General features: G+C 45.3%; 1 protein-coding gene across 7 annotated transcripts in view; it reads left to right on the top strand.

Annotated features, from left to right (window-relative positions):
- Positions 1-965: 965 nt before the first annotated feature.
- PLCB4 (phospholipase C beta 4) overlaps positions 966-6000 on the top strand; it is a 181072-nt gene continuing 176037 nt past the window's right edge. For 3 of the 7 annotated variants that reach the window (XM_015857047.2, XM_015857043.2, XM_015857041.2), the window contains exon 1: positions 971-1280. The gene's annotated coding sequence lies outside the window, so the exon portion shown is untranslated. Of the gene's footprint in view, positions 1281-6000 lie in introns of all 7 variants that reach the window. The other 4 variants (XM_015857048.2, XM_015857044.2, XR_004306741.1 and 1 more) reach the window with 3 other exon arrangements.

The raw sequence follows: 6000 nt of genomic DNA, 5'->3' as shown, positions 1-6000 counted from the left end.
CTTTGGTGTCAGTGGCACTTTGGGGAGGCCAACACAGCAGTTTGCTAATGACGAAGTCCAGGAGGGCAGCTGCAGATGAGGAACCTGCTCTGGCTGTTAAACCCTGCACTTTGTTTGTCTTTGTGGGCGTTTATGTTTTTCCTGGATGCGGAGGAAAAGACTTGTCACAAAAAGCCAGAGGAGGGAGAGAAAACTGCCACTGGACACGCAACGACGGCAAACAGAAGCACAGGGAGCTGGGTCTGCAGTCAGGTTGGGTGGTATCTGCAGAGGGGTTTCCACATTCCTGACCATGGGTGCACCCCGAGGGACCCAATGCAGGCCGAGCAAGCTGAGCTGCCGCTTGCTTCAAATAAACTTCAAGTGATTCTGCTGCAATTTGGAGACAAAAATTCGAAGAAAAATCACCATCATAAAAAGAGGCAGCCGACCTCACAGTGTGATTTAAGGCACGGCCAGACCTCAGGATTACCACAGAAGACTTTATGAAGTGCTTTTTGCTCTCGACTCGACCCTTTCTTTGATGGTCGTCTGTGGACTCAGATGGTCGGCTCCTGCTGTATGGCTAACGCTGTCTGCAACCACAGTCTGAGAGAACCGGGGTTCCTCCAGCCCCCCCCAAGCCCAATCTTTATTCTCCCCGGCGGTGCATTCCTGTCAAGCTAGGAAGGCCTGGCAGCAGCAGGGAACGCGGGGAGAGGGGGGTGGTGTTCTTTTCACGCCCATTCAACCGCCCTTTAAAAACATGTAGTAAACACAGTCACGCCGGCACGGGCATCCTCGTCGAAACACCGCCCACGCAGACAGTCTGCGAGGTGTATGCGTGTATATACATACACATGCCTGCGTATTCCATAGGAATACAGCACAGCCGTGCGTGGGGGCGCCCCGCCGCCCACTTGCCATGCGCTGCCCGCGGCCCTGCGCGGCGGCGGGCGGAGGAGCGGGCGGTGGTGGCAGCGGCCGAGGGTGGGGAGCACGGCCCGGCTCGGCCCCGTTCGGCCCCGTTCTCCCAGGTGGCGGCGGCGGCGGGGGTTCCCCGTTTCCCTTCCGCTCCTCTCCGCGCAGCGGGGGCTGAGCCGGGCGCGGCGGCGGCTGGGGAGGAGGGGAGGGAGAGGGAAGGGAAAAGAGGAGGAGCCGCCGCTGCGAGGCGGGCGGGCTGCACACACACAGGCACAGTGTGCGGAGGAGGAGAAGAAGAAGGAGGAGGAGGAGGAGGAGGTCGTCGCCTCGGCGCAGCCCCGGCCACCCTGCGCAGCGCGGCGGGGCCGGCGGCGGAGGTAAAAGGCGGCGGGGTCTGCGGTCGGGGCGGCCGGTGGGGGCGGCGGGCGGCATCGCGTCCTTCGCGGGGAGCGGCCCCACCGCTCCGGGCCGTAACCTTGGGCTCCCCGCTCCGCCCGCCGCGGGATCCGGGAGGTTCCGGCGGCCCCGGCCTCGGAGGAGGAGGACATAGGTCTGCAAACGTACGTGTGTCTGTCCGTGTGCGAGACTTCCTATGGGTGTGTGTGTGTGAGTGACTGGGGATCGAATTCTTCTCCTCATCCTCGCTGCCAGCTGTGAGGCTCCTTGTAGTTTCTGAGTGCATCCGGATTTTGTCAGTGCTGGGCGGTGTGACAAATGTTTCTGTGTAGTTAAGTATAACTTTCTTGGTGTTTTTTTTTTTTGTTGTTGTTGTTGGGTTTTTTTCCTCGTTTTTTTTTTTTCTTTTTTTTTTTCTTTTTTCTTTTTTTTCTTTTTTCCCCTCTTTTAAGGGGAAAAAAAACATAAAAAAAAAAAAAACAAAACCGGGTTCATCTTTGAAGGTTCTCGTTTGTTGTCTTTCAGATGAATTGAATGGTCTCTCGGGATGCTGTGCCTGGGTTGCCTGTGTATGTGTGTAATTGACGTGGATGTTTAAAGCTGCTTAAGATCTTAGGGGTAACTTCCAAATCAAGGCGCAAAGCAGCGTTTCCGTTTTGCCAGGAAGGCTGTGCACCCTGTTTGAAGCCTGACTTTGAATTATGTGCAGTCAGACACCTGTTACTTAATGCTGTTCATCCTTCCCACTTACACTTATCCAGCCTTGCTCATCTGTATCATCTGAGGATACTTAGCAGGTATCCTTTTATGCTGGCATCTAGTAGAAACCCAGGAATCCAATTTGTTTCTGAGCTGCATAATGCATCTTTGTTAGGTAATACTTGCTTAAAGGAGGATGATTTGGGGAAGTTACGGAATAATCTTCATCTCTTAAGGAGTTTATATAACATTTAAGTGCCTATGGGGATGCATCCATAGGGAAGACAGATGGGGCTATGCAGAATTAAAGTCTTTCATGCCATAAATCTATAGTACAGTGCAGAACGTTCTTGTAATGCACAAAGGCTGTTTGTGATATCAAACTTGATGTGCAATCTTCCAGTTAATAACCCGAGTTAACGTGTAGCGCGGAGAAAACGTTGCGTTCCTGGTTCTGCGAAAGGATGGAGCTGATTCTTTCATAACACGTTTGTGTTGGTGGTTCTATTCTGTCATTTACTCCTGCAGTTTGGGCGAGCTGGCTGCATTGCTACAGGTTATTTTCTCTAACTTTTGAAAGTGTAACGCCAGCTGTATTGGCAGGCTTCCTCTGGAGAAAGGATATCTAATATTGCTGCGCACCGCAAAATAATTATTATTGTGTAGAGCCGAGCAGTTCTGTATTATAAAGGGACAGTTTCTTAATGTGAGTTGGGAACAGACTCATTTCTCTCTGTGGTTGGTAACTTTGTGAAGTAATTAATATAAATTACAGATTTCAGGGATGAGAATTCTCTTGCCTAGCTATTATTAATACTACTCTTGCTTCAGATGTCAGTTTTGATTCATCTTGTGATTATATCGCTAGAACCCAGGTATTAATGTGAAAGTCAAACCTCTGGTGAAAATAGAACTGCCTGTAGCTGTCAAAATAAAGTTTAGAGATGTGAATTGATTGCTGGATGTGGATACGTACTCAGTAAAGTAACAATGCCTTTTATTTTATAGACATGCACCCACGCAAAGGAGCTTTGTTCTAAAACAGTGTTCTCTGTCATGAATTTATGCATAACGTACGCTCTGCTGTTTCTTACTGTGCACAGAATAAAGAACCTTGAGAGGGAAGAGGTAAATACCAGAAGGGGGGAAGAGAGAGATTTCAAATGCGTTTCTCTTACTGACACAAGAAATACCTCACTGTTCTATGCCACCCAGAACCACTGGTTGTGTTCAGCTTTCCCATTTTTCTGAAATAACAGTGAGTTGTTTCGGCTTGGAATATGCTATTGGCTTCCATTGCAGAATTTGGCCATTTGTTGCACTAATACCTGGCCATGATGATGAACTTTTGGGGCTGTGTTGTGAGTCTGTCAGATATTTGCTACAGCTTTATATGAATTAACAGCTTCATTTTCACCGGGTTGACATACACCATGTTGACTGTTTCTAGGGGTGTAATTCTCATGCTGCTTGAAAAAGAAATGCAAAATAAATCTTTTTCTACTATTGTAGATTACTTTGCAAGTGAAAATCTCCATAAAAATCTCTGGTTGGTTGTTGGCGAGGGAATCATTATGAAAGGTTGCATAAGCGTTATTTTACTGTGGCTAAGCCTGGGCTCATTTCCATTCTCTAATAACTAGGTGCACTGTGCCACTTCAAATTTGATAGCTTGATTTCCTTTACTAATTTTGCAAGATGTTTTATACATTCAGTTTTGGGAGCGCTCTTGGATGTCATCAGAGGTTGCGCATGGAGGTATTTGTGATGCAAACCATTAACTCTTGGAAAGTTTTGTGGCGGTGTGTTTCAAGGTTGATTTTTTTTTTTTTTTTTTTTTTTTCCCAAAGGCTCAGATAAATGTTATTCACTCAGACTTTGAGAGCAGGCTTTGTAGACCTCTTGCAAAAGACCTCTGTTGCAAATATTTATATATATATATATCTGTAGACTTGACTTTACTGTGTGATGCTGGACTTGTATTAACAAAGGTCTGATCTGTAGTGAGTTTAAATGTATGGGAGGTCCACAGTATAAATACAAGTACCATGCTCTGATGTTAACCTGCTTTGCTTATGTTCTCACCCTGTGGATAGTAAGCTATAAAAATCTGTTTCACTGTTTCTTACCCATCTTAGTGGTTTCTGGAAATTTCCTGACTATGGATAAAGCTACTTGTAAAACTGGAAGACAACAGTTTCCCATCCATTTTCGAATTAACATTCTATGCTTGTTAGTAAGTTGCGTGTTTGAGAAGGACATACTTTGTATATTTGTAGTGCTTAGAACAGAGCTACAACTTTAGGAGAAGTATCAGGACCGGCATTTCACAGCTGTTCTGACAGCGATAATGCACGAACTCTGTAGTTTTGAGGGCACGGTGCTCCTGAGTAACTTGTATGAGGTAAAGAAATAATGCAGCCCTATTTTGGCTTCAGAGATTCTTATTCAGCAGCATTCTGGATAGTAACTTGTTGATCTTGTCCCTGTAAATGTCCTGCTGGGATCTTGGAGTGAAACTGGTACTTACATTCCCTACTTCTGAAGACCTGCATCTGCTTATGTAAGGTGGTGAGGCGCTGTGGCTTCTTTGCCTGTTTGTCTATATGAGCCATTTTCCATTAGGCTGTTACTGCTGTTAATAGGATGGTGCAATGTCTAGGTATCATCCGCTCAATGAGGACCTCATTAAAGCTGCACCCAGGCAACAGCAAAAGCCACTCGACTTCTGGAGAAGAGTGAAACAAAGTTCTCTCTTCCTTTCTGCTAAAGAGCCCAGCCTTTTGGCAGATTGTTGTGAAGTCCTACTGGCCTGTTTGCCTTGTTACTATGTTTTCATGACTGTTATTTGCCAATGTTTTTAATGCTTTGTTTCACCTTTGGAGTTCTAAGAATCACCAGTCAGTCTTTTCTGTGGGAGGGAACATATATCCAGGAAGAAATACAGGTGTCAATGAAAGCCTAGGCTGCTGTGATGTAATCTAACTGCTCCTTAAGAAGGAAATACATGGTTTCCGGTTAGTAAATCCACTTGGCTCTTTAATGGCTTAAGTTTCTGTTGCTAGTTAGGCTGTTACTTTGACATCTCTGTTGCTTTCCACTCCTTCCCATTGATAGCTACTGATGTTTAGCTCAGGCTAAATCCTATCCCACTAATGGCTATGAGCTGGTTGCGGATTAGCAGAGATCATAAAACGCATAGGTATGGGAATGGAGAAATCTCATTTATCCTCTTGTATAGATCAACTTATTGAATAAGTAGATAAATTGAACTAAGTCTGACTCATCTGACTTTCTGCAATTGCTGTGTGCTTTCTGGTAGAAGTTCTACTCCACAACCAGACAGTTTGATATTGCATCACCCCTTTTTCTTCTGCCTGTTACATTAAGAAATGGTGGTAACATGAATTAAGAATGTAATTGGCAGCTGTCATGGGTAAAGTTTTGGCCTTGAATTTCACTTGGTATGGAAGCTGTTACCTTACCATAGCGGTGATGAAACTCTACCCTTGAGGAAAAAAGAGCTTGTTCTTTTCTCAAGACAAGAGTTTATTTCTTAATGAGTAACGACAGCTTGGAACTCCAGGCAGCTGAGGTGAGGCAGTCTGTTTGGAATGTGATCTGTTGTGCAGTCTGTAGACATCTTGAAATCAATACTGATGAAATACCTGCACAACCACACACCTCTGCCCTCTTGTTTCTGAAGATGACTAAATAGTTGACCTGGGGTCTCCAAAGTTGTGACTTTCTATGTGAACTAACCTTGCAGTTGATAACTTAAGGAGGGGATGAGAAGTTATATAAAGGTGTAGGTGGTCAGTTCATGAGTGACTGTCCAGATTAAATTTGTGCTTCCTTGTCAGATGCTACACTGATACATTTCTTAATTCTTTGAAATGCTGTCATCTAGACTTTTGGTGCTTATATTTCTTTGTGTGATATGATATGAAATTACCAAGAAAAAAAAGGTATGGATGGAATTGACCTGTCAGAGTTCTACAA

This window comes from Coturnix japonica, chromosome 3, assembly GCF_001577835.2.
Source record: "Coturnix japonica isolate 7356 chromosome 3, Coturnix japonica 2.1, whole genome shotgun sequence".
NCBI lineage: Eukaryota > Metazoa > Chordata > Aves > Galliformes > Phasianidae > Coturnix > Coturnix japonica.
This window is presented reverse-complemented; position numbering and strand designations above follow the sequence as displayed.